General features: G+C 39.0%; 1 protein-coding gene across 2 annotated transcripts in view; it reads right to left on the reverse strand.

The window, feature by feature from the left end:
- LOC134226490 (acyl-CoA Delta-9 desaturase) overlaps positions 1–16149 on the reverse strand; it is a 100329-nt gene extending 84180 nt beyond the window's left edge. Inside the window, exon 1 of one of the 2 annotated variants that reach the window (XM_062707303.1) lies at positions 15715–16149. The gene's annotated coding sequence lies outside the window, so the exon portion shown is untranslated. Of the gene's footprint in view, positions 1–15095; positions 15115–15714 lie in introns of those variants that run through there. The other variant, XM_062707311.1, reaches the window with a different exon arrangement.
- Positions 16150–16471: the final 322 nt, after the last annotated feature.

Consider the following 16471-nt stretch of genomic DNA (forward strand, 5'->3'; position numbering starts at 1 on the left):
ATTAGTTCTCTGTCTAGGTTTTGAATTTTATTTTCAGTGGTTCAGTTTCATAGGGAAGCTAATCAATGAAGTATTTTACATAATCTCAACTTGATATCAAATTTGAAATGATGCTTTCATATAGGTAGTCACACGTCCCAAAGCGCTTACACTATTCGTAATAATTGGTTTTTTCGGCGTCTCATTGAACATGAAATGACCTTCTCTTTCGCCCGAAGGTCCTCGTGTCGGTTCGGTTAAGAGACCCACCCAATACCAAGATTTGTACTAGTGCGTTCTGAGCGAAACGTTTAGTTGAGCCAGTTTGCAGGTACATACAGAAACACCCTGCCAAAGGTTACCAGAGCCCGCAGTCAAATCCTGCCACAAATCGCAGTGCTTCTGCTGACCCTTGAGACACATAAAATTTCAAAGCTTTTCAACATTTCATTCAATTATGTGTTTTCTGTTCAGTAAAGCATATTTTCTAGGAATGTCATAATTATATATACATAATTATACATAATTATAACAAAACATCGCAAATCTAGCATTAGCTGCTTTGATCACTAGCCTGGAAAATATTCATTGGAGGCGCTTTGGATTTTCCAGGGTTCCAAATTTTTCTTGAAATGCGTAATATCAACCCGGCTTATGATACATAGTATTTGTATAGTAATTATAGTAATTTGTATTAAATCACATATTTAGAGAAACTAAAGGGTTGAACTCCAGGTAAAAATAATGTAAAATAATGTCATATACTACTCCGTGATAAGAATGCTTTATTTTTTTCCAAATGGGTTAGGTAAGGTTTTAACGAAATTGAACTGAAATTGTGATGGATTTTTATTTCCAGTAAATATGTTGACTATCAACTATCCATAGTTCTGTTCAAAATACCATTCGAATTCTTTTCAGAACCACAAACAGACTCTGTTCAGAATGCCCACCCGGATTATGTCTAGAATCTCAAACAGAATCCAAATCGGACTCTATTCAAAATTTCTAACCAATTCCGAAAGGATTCTGCTCCGAATCTCGATCGGAATTCTGTTCAGAATCACAAACAAATACCCTTTAGAATTCCAAACGGATTCTGTTTAAAATTACGAACGGATTCTGTGCAGAGTCGGAACGGATTCTGTTTCAGAATTCCAGACGGATTTGGTTTAGAATCTCAAACAAATTTTGCTCAGAATCTTGAGCGAATGCTGCTAAGAATCCCATATGGGATTTTTCTTAGAGCCCTTAGTTATTTGCTACAAGTTATAGTTAGTGCACAATAAACGTCAATTAAAAAAAACATAAAATAGAAATTACAGAATCGATCGACATATCATTTGGAAAACAGCTTCAAATATTTTCTGCCAAATGAGCCGAACAAATGCTTTGGTGAAGTTTCGTGTCAAGTCCGCTACTGCAAAAAGGATACTAGAAACTAAAAGTCAGCTGCAACGATAAAACCTGTAGAACGAAATGTGTTCATCGGGATCAGCAATTGTACTGTAATTTTTATCTACGTTTTGATCATCGGGAACTGGCGGAGGAATTCCCTGAACCTCCGGAATGCTTCGTGCTGGCTGGAGTATCTTAGTCGTTCAAAGTCCCTCAATACGAATGTCCCATGGCAACTGGGTATCAGAAACTGCTGTCACCGGTTCAACTGCATCTGCGTACGAGAAGCAATTTGATTGGTGTGGGCATGGATCAACCTATTGCGTCCACCATGATCTAAAAGCACGTTGTAGTTCACGGATTTTTTGCTTATCATTTCTGGTTTCTGTACACCCGATCATCAGTCTGTAAATCACAAATTGCTCCATTACAGAGCAGATTTTTTATTCTCGGCTGGAACGGTTGGAGATGGAACTGATCCAAAGTCATTCTCACTGGCCTGCCAAGAAAGGCTTCCGCTGGAGACATCATGTTTGGTAATTTGTTGTTTAGCGTCGATCGGTACACGGAGAGGAATATGTGGAAATATTCGAGAATGTATGGTCTACAGAGAAGTAGTACAACTGTGGTAACCATAGCAAGTATATTCGTTCTATGACCACCAGCAGCTCTAACCGTTGTTAGTTTGATGGGTGCGACTAAAATGTTTTCCAGCTTTTGTCAATAGATTTAGGACAACCAAATAAAAAAAGGTACGCTAGAGCACGCTGGAAATTTACTTGTCTGGAAGCTTCAATCAAAGATAAGCTTCAATAAGAAATTAAATTTAAATTAGAACAAACCATATAAAAAAACACATACGGGTGGATTTGAACTCAAGATCTCGCGATCCGCTGACTTGCAACCGTGGGAAATTAATCATAACCAGTACTGGAAAAGGTCGTGATCGTCATAAGACAGAGGGCAAAGCACCTTTTTCTATTTCAGGCTACCAAATGTAAGAATCGTGGGTTCTTTGATCAATTTCGCTTGAAAGGCATTCATGAAAGGATGTTGTGCTTTATATTAAAATAAAAATTTCTAAATTGTTTTAATAAATATATGCGAAGAATAGTAACTAGTCAATAAATTAATCATAATTCTTTAATTCACCGAGTTGAAAGTGATAATAAACACAAAAATAAAGTAATTGAAAATGAGAATTTGCAGTACTGATCATGACAATGCTCTTGCTCAGGTTTGTTATGATTCATGGGGGATCAGAAGTATTCTTGGGAGCTGGAAAGAACTTTTGAAGTTCTATAAGAATTCGCAGACCAAACAGGAGAATTGAACAATCTTTTGGAATAAACTAAAACAGATTATTGAAATCTACAATTGCGGTTGATTGATGATACATAAAACAAAAAATCCTAAAACTTTATAATAATCGTATCACGTTCAGAAGTTTACAGGAAAGGTTTTCTAGTAGCCTAAATAGTTTTATTGTAATCTATAGAAACCACAATTATTCCTTTACCCACATGAAATCGTGTCGGTAAGTAAATTTGATCACCAGCTCTCTTGAAGTCCAGGGAAATCTTTGGACTTGTTATATTATTTTTGATTATTATAATTGTTTATAGGTACAATGTGCACCGATTTCTCAACACCAGAACTGTTGTACAACTGGGCATTGAATATCTCGATGAGAACTATTCTGCCGTAATATGCATATTTATCCCATGTTTGCTGAGATTTCCTATGTACATGGGACACTTATGCGTAGAACGGCAGTATTCGTTAACACCATTTTCGAAATATAGAGTACACATCTCTTTTTAGATTACGGCAGATTATCCAAAACAATCAATGGAATATCCTTAGCCTAGCGGTAAGATGCATAGCCGCGCAAAGCCGATGCTGGTCAAGGCAATTTTCGGTTTCAAAATTGTCTCGACTTCCCTGGCCATAAAAGTATCATCGTGTTTGCCCCATGATATACGAATGCAGAAATGGTAACTTGGCTTAGAAACCTCGCGGTTAGTAACTGTGGAAGTGCTGAATGAACACTAAGCAGCGAGACGCCGATGTCCATTTGGGGGATGTAATGCCGATAAGAAGAAGAAGGAATATTCGAAAAGCAGTGATCATCACCACCATCTTCAATTTCGACCGTTCCAACCTTTATGCAGCTGCTGAAAGTATCATCAAGCATTGTTGGCTTACAGAAATGATGTATTGCATTGATCATACAATTCCACAGCCTGAACAAGGGTCATGTCACAAAGTTCCAAACTACCAAAATAATTACCTTGCAAGCTACAACTGACGTGCGCAAAATCTAATAACAAGCTATAAATTTGGGAGAACTATCGTGATAAAAAATGTCATCGCTTAAACGTTCTGGGGGCAAAACGCAATAGTTTCAATCAATCTAATGTACCATCATTGCGCTAAGAAGTTTGTTCTTAGAATAGCCATATAGTTCCAAATATCTTGTTTTAGCACGCGAGAAAAGTGTATCATTCCTGTGTCATGCACAGCAATTAACATCCGCGCACGTCATACCCGTCAAGCTGATTTTATTACCGTGATAACCATAAACATTGTCCTCCAAAAGTAAATCACACACGACCAAGAACAAACTGAGCTGCTCTGCTACAAGAAAAGCACGCACCTTCTCTAAATCGTTCGTCTACGAAAGACTTCAATTAGCCGCCCGGCAGCGAACTTTACCTTCCCATATAGAGTACTTGTCTAGATACGTCATCTGCTACCCCGCACAGAGCGATGCATTCATCGCTCCTAATGCTGTAGCGCTTGACGCTGGCCCTGCTGCCCGGGTGAGCAATTCCTGAGACTATAACCTCAACATTTCCGAGCACGGCCACGGCTACATGTAGGTGCTAAAATCATTGCATCGTATACAATGGTTGAGCTGCGGGACTGAAACAATTTCTCTGTTCCATGCGTGCAAGATGAGTATTGGTCGGTAAGAGCTTTCTGCTCTCTCCAAGGACTCTGGAAAACTTGTTGCACGTCGCCGGTTGCCCATCCGTCCATCACTGCACGATCGCGCGCACCGGGTCAGCTCAGAACAGGTAGACCTTGCACCGAGTGTGGTGCCCTTAGCGGGGGCAACTTTAGTTTGTCTCTTTTTCGCTCCCGTGCACTCTTCCCATTGGCAGTGGTCAAAGTGCATGTGCAGGACACATCAACCACAAGTCGGTCTGTATGCAATTTCAAAATTTCACTCTTTCTGCTGCAGTTGCGTCTACACTTTGCCGGAGCTGGGGTTGATTACACGGTGGTCTCACATGGAGCACACGCTGTCAGGAATTTATGAAGGTTTTTTCTGCTTCTCGGATATAAGAAATAGCTTGATCACTGTGAGTTCGGTTCGAATAAATAAGTTTAACCGAGTAAACAATAATAAAGTAATTTAGACACCTGGGCTGCAATAAGTTGGTGCAGATATCTACAAATTGTTTTAAAAATAATTTGTATTTTAAACTATTTGTGTACAACTGTCTTGATATTGATGTATAAATTTTAGCAATTTCATGTACGAATCGAAAAACTTATTGTTGTTGATGGAGAATCGCAAGTAAGTTTTGAAAAGGGCGGAATACAAACTTTTTTCAGCTTTCGAAAATTAAAATTGAAATATCTCAAAAACAGTAATACTTAGAAAAAAATTGACACAGATTTTACGACCGTGAATGAAATGAATGATTTGATTTGTTTATCGGCTGATAAACAAATCATTCTTAGAAAGAAAATAATCAACAGCTTTTTTGTTCAAAATTGACCCAGGAATCATAATTCGGTGCCATATGGTGCCATGTGTTTTCTTGTAAATAGTAAATGTTTCAAAAATGAGCCAAAAATAGCTTCCACTAAAACTTTTTTTTATTTTTAACTTCTCCACACATTTTAACAACATCAGCTCAATATGTTGTTAATGTGTGTTTTGAATTCAAGTTTTTGTGGAAAAAAATTAGTGAAAATATTATTATGGATTTTTAAGATATTTCAATTTTTACATTGAATATCGATTTTTTTTCAGTGTAAATCATTTTTTTGACCAGTGTAATATTTTTTCCATAAAGCCCTATTAGTCCCCTACAGTTCGTTCTCAGACAGCTCGTACAATAAACGGTTTCCGAGTTGCATTTTTTTTAAATTAATTTGCTCGAAAACACATACGAACTTCAAAAAACACATACGGTCAAAATCAGTTGGTACCTATAAATATTTGTAAAACCGTCATACTATGTGAATGTGGAAGTATTTTTGTAATACAAAATGAAAATAATAGCAAAATTCAAAAAGTTACAGTTTTAATGTAACTTTTAATGTGTGTTTGCTCAACATTCTGAAGCGACGCTTGCATACTGTCAGCTTGCACTGGAACAATCTGGAACACTACCTAAACGTAGCCTTCCATGGAGTACTTCAAAACTACTACGTCTAAAATCACGCAGAAATGCTGCTTTGAGGGAATTCCGTAAAAACAGATGTTTTGTCACACGTAAACAGTTCCATTTAATTAGTAACATTTATAGGAGGGAAAATAGTCGCCTATTTCATCGGTACACTCGTAACGCGGAATCTGAGCTTCGCAGAAATCCCAAAAAGTTCTGGAGCTTTGTAAACAGCAAGAAGAAGGATAATGGTCTCCCAGTCTCCATGTTCAACGAAACTACCGAAGTAGACGGTACACTCGATAAATGCAACCTGTTTGCGAACCGTTCAACATCGAAACTTTTGGAAGTGTTAGTTAACGAGTCTTTGCTGCACAGTTCCAGGAACTACATCAGTACTAAACAACATGGATTCATCCCAAAGGGCCCGTAACATCGAATCTAGTCGCGTGTACCTCGTTCGTGTTCTGTAGCATGGATCGAAGAACACAAGTAGACACAATTTATACAGGCCTGCAAGCAGCATTTGACTGTCTGAATCCGGATATTCTGATAGAAAAACTGAACAAGCTCGGCATAGGTGGGACATTCCTGAATTGGTTAAATTGATACCTTCGAGACCGCGTACTTAAGATCAAAATTGGCTCATGTTGTTCCTCCCCATTCGTCAGTACTTCAGGCGTACCCCAAGGTAGCAATCTTGGACCGACGCTGTTTGCGTTATTTTTCAACGACGTCTGCACGAGAATACCCCACTGCTCCAGATCGCTGTACGCAGACGATCTTAAGATTTTCAACACTGTTCGCTCCATTGATGATGCACAACACCTCCAACAGCTTTAAACCAATTTTGAAAACTGGTGCAGCCGCAACAAAATGTCCCTTTAGCCTCAATAAGTGTCAGGTAATAACATTATCAAGTAAGCAGATCGATATCAAGGCTTCTTATCAACTCAATGGCCAAACCCTGCAGATAGTTTTATCCGTAACGGATTTAGGAGTAATACTCGATTCCAAACAACGTATATGGCTTCCATTGTTAGTAAGGCAAATCGTCAACTAGGTTTTATTACAAAAGTTTGTCAATCATTTCGTGATCCATATTGTTTTCGTTCGCTTTACTGCTCATTAGTTCGTTCAATACTTGAATTCTCGTCCATTGTTTGGTCCTCCTATTATGTTACGTGGAGTCTGCGTGTAGAATCTGTCCAGCGTCGCTTTATTCGCCGTGCATTAACGTATCTTCCGTGGAATGACCCTATTAACTTGCCCCCGTATGAAAATCGGTGCTTACTCTTAAATCTGGATACTCTATCAGCACGACGTACAAAATCTGAAGCTATTTTCGCTGCAAAGATTATACTAGGAGAAATTGATGCACCTAGTATTTTAAGCAATATTAATTTTCGGCTCCCTATCGTTCCCTTCGCTCTTTCAACACTCTTGCATTGCCTTTTAGACGTACAAACTATGAAAAAAGCGATCCTATTTATAAAGTTTGTGCCGAGTTCAATATGTTTTTCCATTGTTTTGATTTTACATGTAATAGTGGTTCGTTCAAAAGAAGAATTGATAGTGTTAGGAATAATGATAGTTAGCGTTAGTTTTCATGTTCAATTAGACAGATAAGTGTTCGTTGAATGTACATTGTTGTAATTTTTGTTTAAAAGATGCAGGTTTTTTAACAAGCTCTGCTTGTTTTTCCTGCCAGAACATATAACAACATCAATAAATAAATAAATAAACACTCAGTTGGGCAACAAAATAACTTTTTTCATGAAATAATTAATATTGAGCGTCTTAGGGAAAAATGTTACAAGGTTAAAATACTTCAAAGTTCCATTTTAGAATATAGCGGAAGTAAATGGAATTTTGAAGTATTTTAACCTTGTAACTTTTTTCAGTATCATCCATCTTCAAAAATGTAACGTTTTTCGAAAATATGTTTCACTGGTCAAAACGCCCCAGTACAGGCAGGACGATATACCCTTACCTACTGGACACAAGCGCGGCGAGGTTGCAGCAGTTGTTTCCAAATTATATGGAAACTATTGTAATGTAATTCAAACCTGATTAAATGGACTTATGTTGGTTTTTTAATAAAAACAGGAACACCGTCTTCGACCAGAAATCGTACAGACTGAACATTTAACACCTAGACAACGGACAGGACACATAACACCCATTTTGCGATCACGAAAAGTTTCCTCCTTACCGGGGCGGGAATTGAACCCACACTCCATAGCACATGCGTCTAGTCGATTGACGTCACTAACCGCACGGCCACGAAGCCCATGTCAAGCACATAAGGATTTGTAACCTTTTTATTATGGGATTGATAAAATACTAATGAAGGGCTATGAAACGTCTTTGGCTTAGGTGGGGCATTGCCCAGGCTGTTTTTGAAATCCGTTTTTTTCACGACATGCCTTCCTGGACTACCAAATAACACAAAGTTTAGATAAATTACGTTGAAAAATAAAAAGTTATCAAGATATTGCCTTAAGGGGGGGGGGCATATTATACCGTCTTACCCTACATGTATGTATGTATGTATGCATGTTCGCTAATTACTTTTGAACCACTCGACCGATTTCAACCAAATTTGGTACACATATTCTCTATCCTAAGGGGACAATTTTAGTGGAAAAGTGGGTGAGTCATTAAGACAGGAGAAGGTGTGGAGGAGGAGTACTGTTTAGAAAACAAACAATTGATTATTACTTCTGAACCGCTTGACCGATCTCCCACAGTGTTTTTCGGGAAACGAGTTGTTTAGTAAACGCGTAGTGTAATTTTTTAGAGGCCCTCCTTAGCCGTGTGGTGAGACGCGCGGCTACAAAGCAAGACCATGCTGAGGGTGGCTGGGTTCGATTCCCGGTGCCGGTCTAGACAATTTTCAGATTGGAAATTGTCTCGACTTCCCTGGGCATAAAAGTATCATCGTGCTAGCCTCATGATATACGAATGCAAAAATGGTAACCTGGCTTAGAAACCTCGCAGTTAATAACTGTGGAAGTGCTTAATGAACACTAAGCTGCGAGGCGGCTCTGTCCCAGTGTGGGGATGTAATGCCAATAAGAAGAAGAAGTAGTGTAATTTGAAGCAATAGAAAAGGGTGAAGGCAGAAGACATGAAAAAAAAGAAGTGAATAGGAAAGGTAGAAAAAGAAGGAAAAAGGAATAAGGAACAAGGAATAGGGGAGAATAAATATGGCAGATGGAAAAGGAAACAGGAAATGAGGAAGGAAAACAGGAAGGAGAAAGAAGAAAAAAAAAACAGGATGCATGAGGAGGAAAAAAATGTAGAATAGGAAAGGAAGAAACAGTAAATAAGAAAAAAGAAAGCACGAATAAGAAGTTAAACGGAACGCAGAAGATATAGAAGAAAGGAAAGAGGAATGAAGGGCGTGCCTATTGAATATTAAGCCCGAGAGGATTTTTGTTCAGAAAACGAACAAATCAGTGTAACTTTCAACCCCCTGGACCGATTTCAACCAAATTTTGTGCACAAACTATGAGGAGACGATTGTATGGGAGGGTAATTGTGGAGGGAGGGATATTGATAGATAGAGATAGATGAACCCCAGAGTCGATTTCAACCAAATTTGGTATGCACATTCTTCATCCTAATGGGAAGATTATAGAGATGAGAAGGCGGTTGTTAGAGTCATTAGGAAAGAGGAAGGATTGGGGGTATGGGACTGATTTCAACCAAATTTTAAACACATGTTAAAGGAGAGTGTTTTTCCGGAAACGAGGAAGGTAAAAAAATGAAAGAAGGAAAAGGAAATAGAATAAAGAAAGGAAGAAGGAATAAGTGAGAATGAACCAGGGAGACGAAAGAAGGAGGATGGCATAATTGATAAAGAAGAAAATCTCGCAAAAAGGCGATGACCCGCAAGGCATACGCAATCAGTTTGCTGATTTAATTCAAAAATATTTTACTACATATGATGAGACCAACCGTGATTGCAAATATTTTGAGTTTTTTTTCTTGATTTTCCCAGTGATATAACTGTTCACCAAATCCATTTAAATGACATTTTTGATTCATCTAAAGGTTTAGACGCGTCCAAGAGCCCCAGACCTGATGGAAGTCCTACACTCTTCCTGAAATCCTTAGCTACTGAGTTCACTATCCCATTGTTTCTGTCATTTAATATGTCTCTTGAAAGCGGAGTCTTTCCTATGTTATGGAAAAGATCCTATTTGACATCTATTTTTAGGTCTGGTTCAAAATTGGATGTTTGTAATTATCGTGGTATAGCTCTTTTATCTTCCATTTTAAATGTTTTTGGATCATTCGTTAATATAGTTAAAAATCTTTTCTCAAATTAAAAACAGAATCACATCTACTCAACACGGTCTCTTCAAGAGTCGTTCTACTACCACGAATCCGCTTGAATTTGCTCAATACTCGTTGGAAGCAATTGATAAAGGTAATCATGTAGAGGCACTATACACAGATTACAACACGATTACAAATAGAGCTAACAGTATGGATTAGCCGTGCGGTCAGACGTGCGGCTACAAACCAATACCATGCTTAGGGTGGCTGGGTTCGGCAATTTTGGGATTGGAAATTGTCTCGACTTCCCTGGGCATAAAAGTATCATCGTGTTAGCTTCATGATATACATACGAATGCACAAATGGTAACTTGGCTTAGAAATCTCGCAGTTAATAACTGTGGAAGTGCTTAATATGAACACTATGCTGCGAGGCGGCTCTGCCCAGTGTGGGGATGTAATGCCAATAAGAAGAAGAAGAAGAAGTATGGATTAATTGAACGATTTTGTTTTAACTTCCATGATCCATATACAACAAAAACGTTGTATATTGCTTATGTCAGGGCAATTTTAGAATATGGCAGCATTATTTGGTCCCCATTTTCAATTATCCATTTTCACCAGATTGAGTCAGTTCAGAAACAATTTTTAATCTATGCACTTCGTTAACTAAGTTTGACTAATTTTCCTTTGCAGTCATACAAAGCTCGTTGGGGGCCGTCCTTATAATATCCGTTGGGGGCCGTTCTTATTAATATCCAAACTTTAGGTAATAGGCGCGAGTTAGCAATTATTTATAATAAATTTTATTACACAAAAAATCGATTCCACTGAACTCTCTCCTTAGCCTTGCGGTAAGCCGCCTGGCTACAAAGCAAGACCATGCTGATGGTGGCTGGGGTTCGATTCCCGGCATCGGTCTAGTCAATTTTCAAATTGCAAATTGTCTCGATTTCCCAGGGCATATAAGTGTCATCGTGTTGGCCTCATGTTATACGAATGCAAAAATGTTACCTTGGCTCAGAAGCCACGCAGGTAATAACATGTGGAAGTGCTTAATGGACACTAAGCTGCAAGACGGCAATGTCCCAGTGAGAAATGTAATGCCAATAAAAAGAAGAAGAAGACTGAACTATTACCAAAAATAAATTTTTACACAGAAGCCTTCTTTCAAGAGGCTTGGAAGTCTCCTTTCAAGAGGCTTGGAAGCCTCCTTTCAAGCCTACTTTTCAAGAGGCTCAGAATTCTTCTTTCAAGATGCTTGGAAATCCACTTTCAAGATGCTCAGAGACTTCCTTTCAAGAGGCTCGGAAGATCCTTACAAGAGGCTCGTAAATCTACTTTCAAGAAGCTCGTAAATCTAGTTTCAAGAGGCTCGCAAGCCTCCTTTCAAGAGGCTTGGAAGCTTCCATTCATGATGCTTGGAAGCCTCCTTTCATGAGGCTTCGAAGCCTCATTTCGAAAGGCTCGGAAGCCTCCTTCAAGAGGCTCGGAAGCATCCTTTCAAGAGGCTTGGAAGTCCTTTTTCAAAATACTCAAAGACATTCTCTCTAGAGCCTCGGAAGCCTCATTTCAAGAGGCTTGTAAATTTACTTTCGAGAGACTCGTAAACCTACTTTGAAGAGGCTCGCAAGCCTCCTTTTAAGAAGCTTGGAAGCCTACTTTCAAGAGGCTTGAAAGCCTCCTTTCAAGAGACTCAGAAGCCTCCGTTCAAGAGGCTCAGAATTATTCTTTCAAGAAGGATTGGAAACCTACTTTCATGAGGCTTGGAAGCCTCCTTTCAAGAGGCTCGCAAGCCTCCTTTCAAGAGACTCGTAAACCTACTTTGAAGAGGCTCGCAAGCCTCCTTTTGAGAAGCTTGTAAGCCTACTTTCAAGAGACTCAGAAGCCTCCGTTCAAGAGGCTCAGAATTATTCTTTCAAGAAGGATTGGAAACCTACTTTCATGAGGCTTGCAAGCCTCCTTTCAAGAGGCTTGAAAGCCTCCTTTCAAGAGACTCAGAAGCCTCCGTTCAAAAGGCTCAGAATTATTCTTTCAAGAAGGATTGGAAACCTACTTTCATGAGGCTTGAATGCCTCCTTTCAAGAGGCTTGAAAGCCTCCTTTCAAGAGGCTCGCAAGCCTCCTTTCAAGACGCTTGGAAGCCTCCTTTCAAGAAGCTCGTAAATCTACTTTCAAGAGGCTCGTAAACCTACTTTCAAGATGCTCGCAAGCCTCCTTCCAAGAAGCTCGGAAGCCTACTTTCAAGAGGCTTGGAGCCTCCTTTCAAGAGGTTTGGAAGCCTCTTTTCAAGATGTTTGGAAGCCTCCTTTCAAGCCTTCTTTTCAAGACGCTCAGAATTCTTCTTTCAAGATGCTTGGAAATCCACTTTCAAGATGCTCAGAGACTTCCTTTCAAGAGGCTTGGAAGCCTCCTTTTAAGAGGCTCGTAAATCTACTTTCAAGAAGCTCGTAAACCTACTTTCGAGAAGCTCGCAAGCCTCCTTCCAAGAAGCTCGGAAGCCTACTTTCAAGAGGCTTGGAGCCTCATTTCAAGAGGTTTGGAAGCCTCTTTTCAAGATGTTTGGAAGCCTCCTTTCAAGAGGCTCGAAAGCCTTCTTTCAAGAGGCTCGTCAATCTACTTCTAAAAAGCTCGCAAGCTTGCAAGAGGATAGGAAGCCTCTTTACAAGATGCTCGGAGATCTCCTTTCAGGTGGCCCTGAAACCTTCTTTCAAGATGTTCGGAAGCGTTATTTCAAGAGTCTCTGAAGCTTCCTTTTAAGATGCTCGGAAGCCTTGTTCAGGAAGCTCGAAAGCCTACTTTCAAAAGGCTCGGAAGCCTTCTTTCAAGAATTTCGGAATTATTCTTTCAAGAGGCTTGAAAACCTTCCTTCAAGGGGCTGAGGCTGAGAGACGAATTTTCAACATGCTCAGAAGCCTCCCTTTAAAAGGCTCGGAAAGCTCCAAAAGTCCTCAAAGTCTTGTAGGAAGCTTGATGTATAAACGTAATTGAATTGAAATGTTTTACGGAATAACAAAAATTTCAAACAACTTTTTGGAGAGTCATATATCCCGTTAGTTTTCAGGTCCTTTTTTGCATGTATCTTGAGAGATACGCTTATTTTTATTTACAGCGAAAAAATAGGGGGTATCTCTAAAGAAAAAGGTAGAGAACCGCTGCTCTAGTCAGGATATTTTTGTCAAGCAAGCCAAAATTACTTTCAGGGAAGTTTCAGCTAACGATCAACACCAATTAAGATTTAATAACTTTCGGCTTCCTAGAAAAGATAGGCATTCGTATTCTAACAATTCAATACCAAATTTTCAAAACGACTTATCTGCTTTTGTAAACAAAGATTCAAACGTCGATTTGACGAATGTGATTGCTCTCACACGCAAAACCAAGCGTGGAAGTGCTATCAGATTCGTTAAACCAACGTTTGAATGTTTGTTTACAAAAGCAGATAAGTCGTTTTGAAAATTTGGTATTGAATTGTAAGCACGACTAATAACAGTTAAAACATCTACCATAATTGAACCGATAGTGGCTTTATCTACCACAGAATATCCTGGTGGTCGAAAAGGATCAGGCTCCGGAATTGGAAAATGATATTTTGTAATATTTTGACCCAGGAAACCCCATCGATAAATACGTCCGCATGAACTTAATTACCGAACCAATGCATTTAAATACACCCAATATTTTTTTACACGGTTGGTATTCTTTAATTTCCCGGTTAACCTGATTTTTTACAGCTTTTGAAATACCACCTGAATTTTCTTTGATTTTTTGTGAATTTTTTCATGGGGTTAACTCATAGTTTCATCAACGCTGAAGGTCGTAATCAGCATAAAACCCACCCGTGTAAAAAAAGAACCGGGTGTAAAAGCGTAATGCAGCTTATCAGCAAAATTTTATAATTTGAGATTGAGCCGATACGGATTAATGAATATTCCTGAAAAAGGCCCCCTGAAAAGCTTCCGAACTACCGAGAAGATCTCTTTCAAATCAATCTTTTGCAGGCGCCTCTAACGCAAAATTGACATAGGCTCTAAGACAGACTTTTGAAGGAATTATCCGTAAGTAAAAACTGGATGTATTGAAAGCTTTGATTGTGAGAATATTGTTGAAGATGGTTTAATTTCATTGTTAAACAATAAATCTTTAAATCAATCTCTTAAGGGATATTTTTGTCCCATGAAGCAGATTTTCTATCATATTACATAATGGGTAGAATAAAGATTCTATGGACTGATGTTTGTCAAAAGTACATAAATAAATACAAAATTCGAGACAGAAATGCATTTAGTTGTTTCAGTAACCGAGATCAGAGGAGCTTGGAGTAGTTTAAATTATTCGCCCTTATTGTCTACAAGGTTAATATACAAAAAAAGAAGCTTTTTATACCTTTTTTCTGTAAGGTTTCGCTGGTTGGGTGTATCATTAGTTCAAGCAACCTAGAAAGCATGTTTTCCTCAATTGTTTGTATACAATTTGTTTTGAACTGGATTTAAACTAGCACGATAACAAATACATTCTATTTTTAAATTTGTTTCAAAGATATTTATTGGTTGAACATGAATGCACTTTGTGTATTATGTTCCTTTGAGAGTGTAATATGGCAAATAAAACCGTTCTCTTATCATATTTTGAAATTCAGTTGAATTAAGCTCGGTGAATTGATCATACTAGAATACTCATTCTTTGGCACGGTGTCTGTAACTTGGATGCTTGTGGAAAGTCTACTATGGCTTAACTTCGCTTTAAAAGTAGAGTACATTAAGATAAATATATAAGAATACCTTTTCGAAGAACTTTTCGAAAAAACACTTCAATGCAAATGTTATCAAACAAATATTGAGAATTTCAGAACCTTCGAAACTGTAAAACATGTATAAACAAGATTCAGCTCCGTAATGCCTAACGACATATGAGCCACCCAAATAAACGAAAAGAAGATTCAACAAGGCCTTTAATCTGAAAATGATTATTTTTACAAAAATCAGCTTGTGCTCCCCACAAAAGTTCGATTGATACATACCTACGTCAGAAAGCAAAAGTAATCAAGAATTAATATCAAACTATTCAATACAAATACAACCCAAATGCACTATTGCAATCATATGCTTGCTCGTAAATCGTTCAAAACACCACATTCACTGCCGAGTCGACACTTTTCACATCAAACTGACCTACATCCAAATTTTGTTTGTCGGTTAAAATTTCAAAACAAACCGACGCGCCGGCGTGGTTATTGGCTCTGCACCTTTAACGTTCACCGAATGCCAAAACTCGAACATTCGTCATCGCTCCAAAACGCATACCAAAAGTGATCTAGAACCAACGCTTCCCTGTATCTGATGCGCTTTCGACAGTGGCCCAGAATCGACCGGCACATTCGGCTTTACTTTCCATACATTCACAGAAGCCACAGAACGGCGGCTCGAGGAAACACACAACACAATTTCTGTCACAATTTTGCTGACCATTAACAAATTGTCTTGACCGACCGGCGAGCTAATATGCGCAAAGTAGACCAACCTCACAGGTGTACTCAAACAAGTTGATTGATATTCAAAATAAGCTGCCTATACGGCTAATTGGTGACCATTTCTAGGGTTGATGTTTGGTTCCTAGACTCATATAGTGATACCACTTACCGTTAATGAGGAAAACTTCGTAGAATAGGATGAGACTTTTCAGCAGATTCGATTCGATTTTGCACACAGCAGTTCTTCACTATAGTTTTTCCTAATCCGTAGAAATGTTTCTTTGAGTCAATTTTGCTATTCACTTGAACTTTTCACGATCTTTCGCAAACCAAATCTTCCACCTTAAGAACCGTTCTTAGCAGAATCCTACACACTTTCACTTTTCTTCTAACCGTGGGGGAGGTGTTTTCTCGAAGGTAGTTACTACACTTGCTGTTTCCCGATTTTGCCACCTTCACACTTTGTTCCACACAGCCCGTTTTGACCTGTTTGCAAATCAATTAACCTTCCACTAAACGGTCCCAAAAACCGTCGACTTCACAAAACTGGATACAACCCGAACACCACGGAATCACCAGCCGGAATAAACGAGTCCCGCACGGAGCGGGTACCTTTATAAAAATTTTCGCTTTTCTCGCACAAAACTATAAGCTCGCAATCCCTCCCCTACCCGATCGTCACCACGGCAAAAAGCGCGGCGGAGGCGTCGAAGGTTCGCTTCCCAAGTGTAAGGTAGGTAGCTGTCGTCGCGTGCGCATGGTTGTTGATCATCGTTTGCAAGCTTTGCCGTGGTATCAAGCATAGACGGAGTTCCGCGCGCGCGGCTATTGATCGAGCGGAACTGGCGTCGCGCCCGGCATCGCTACCGTTGACTGTGTATGAACCTATTGTAGTGAGTATTTTTCCTTTTGTCGTCATATTGATT

This window comes from Armigeres subalbatus, chromosome 1, assembly GCF_024139115.2.
Source record: "Armigeres subalbatus isolate Guangzhou_Male chromosome 1, GZ_Asu_2, whole genome shotgun sequence".
In the NCBI taxonomy this organism is placed as follows: domain Eukaryota; kingdom Metazoa; phylum Arthropoda; class Insecta; order Diptera; family Culicidae; genus Armigeres; species Armigeres subalbatus.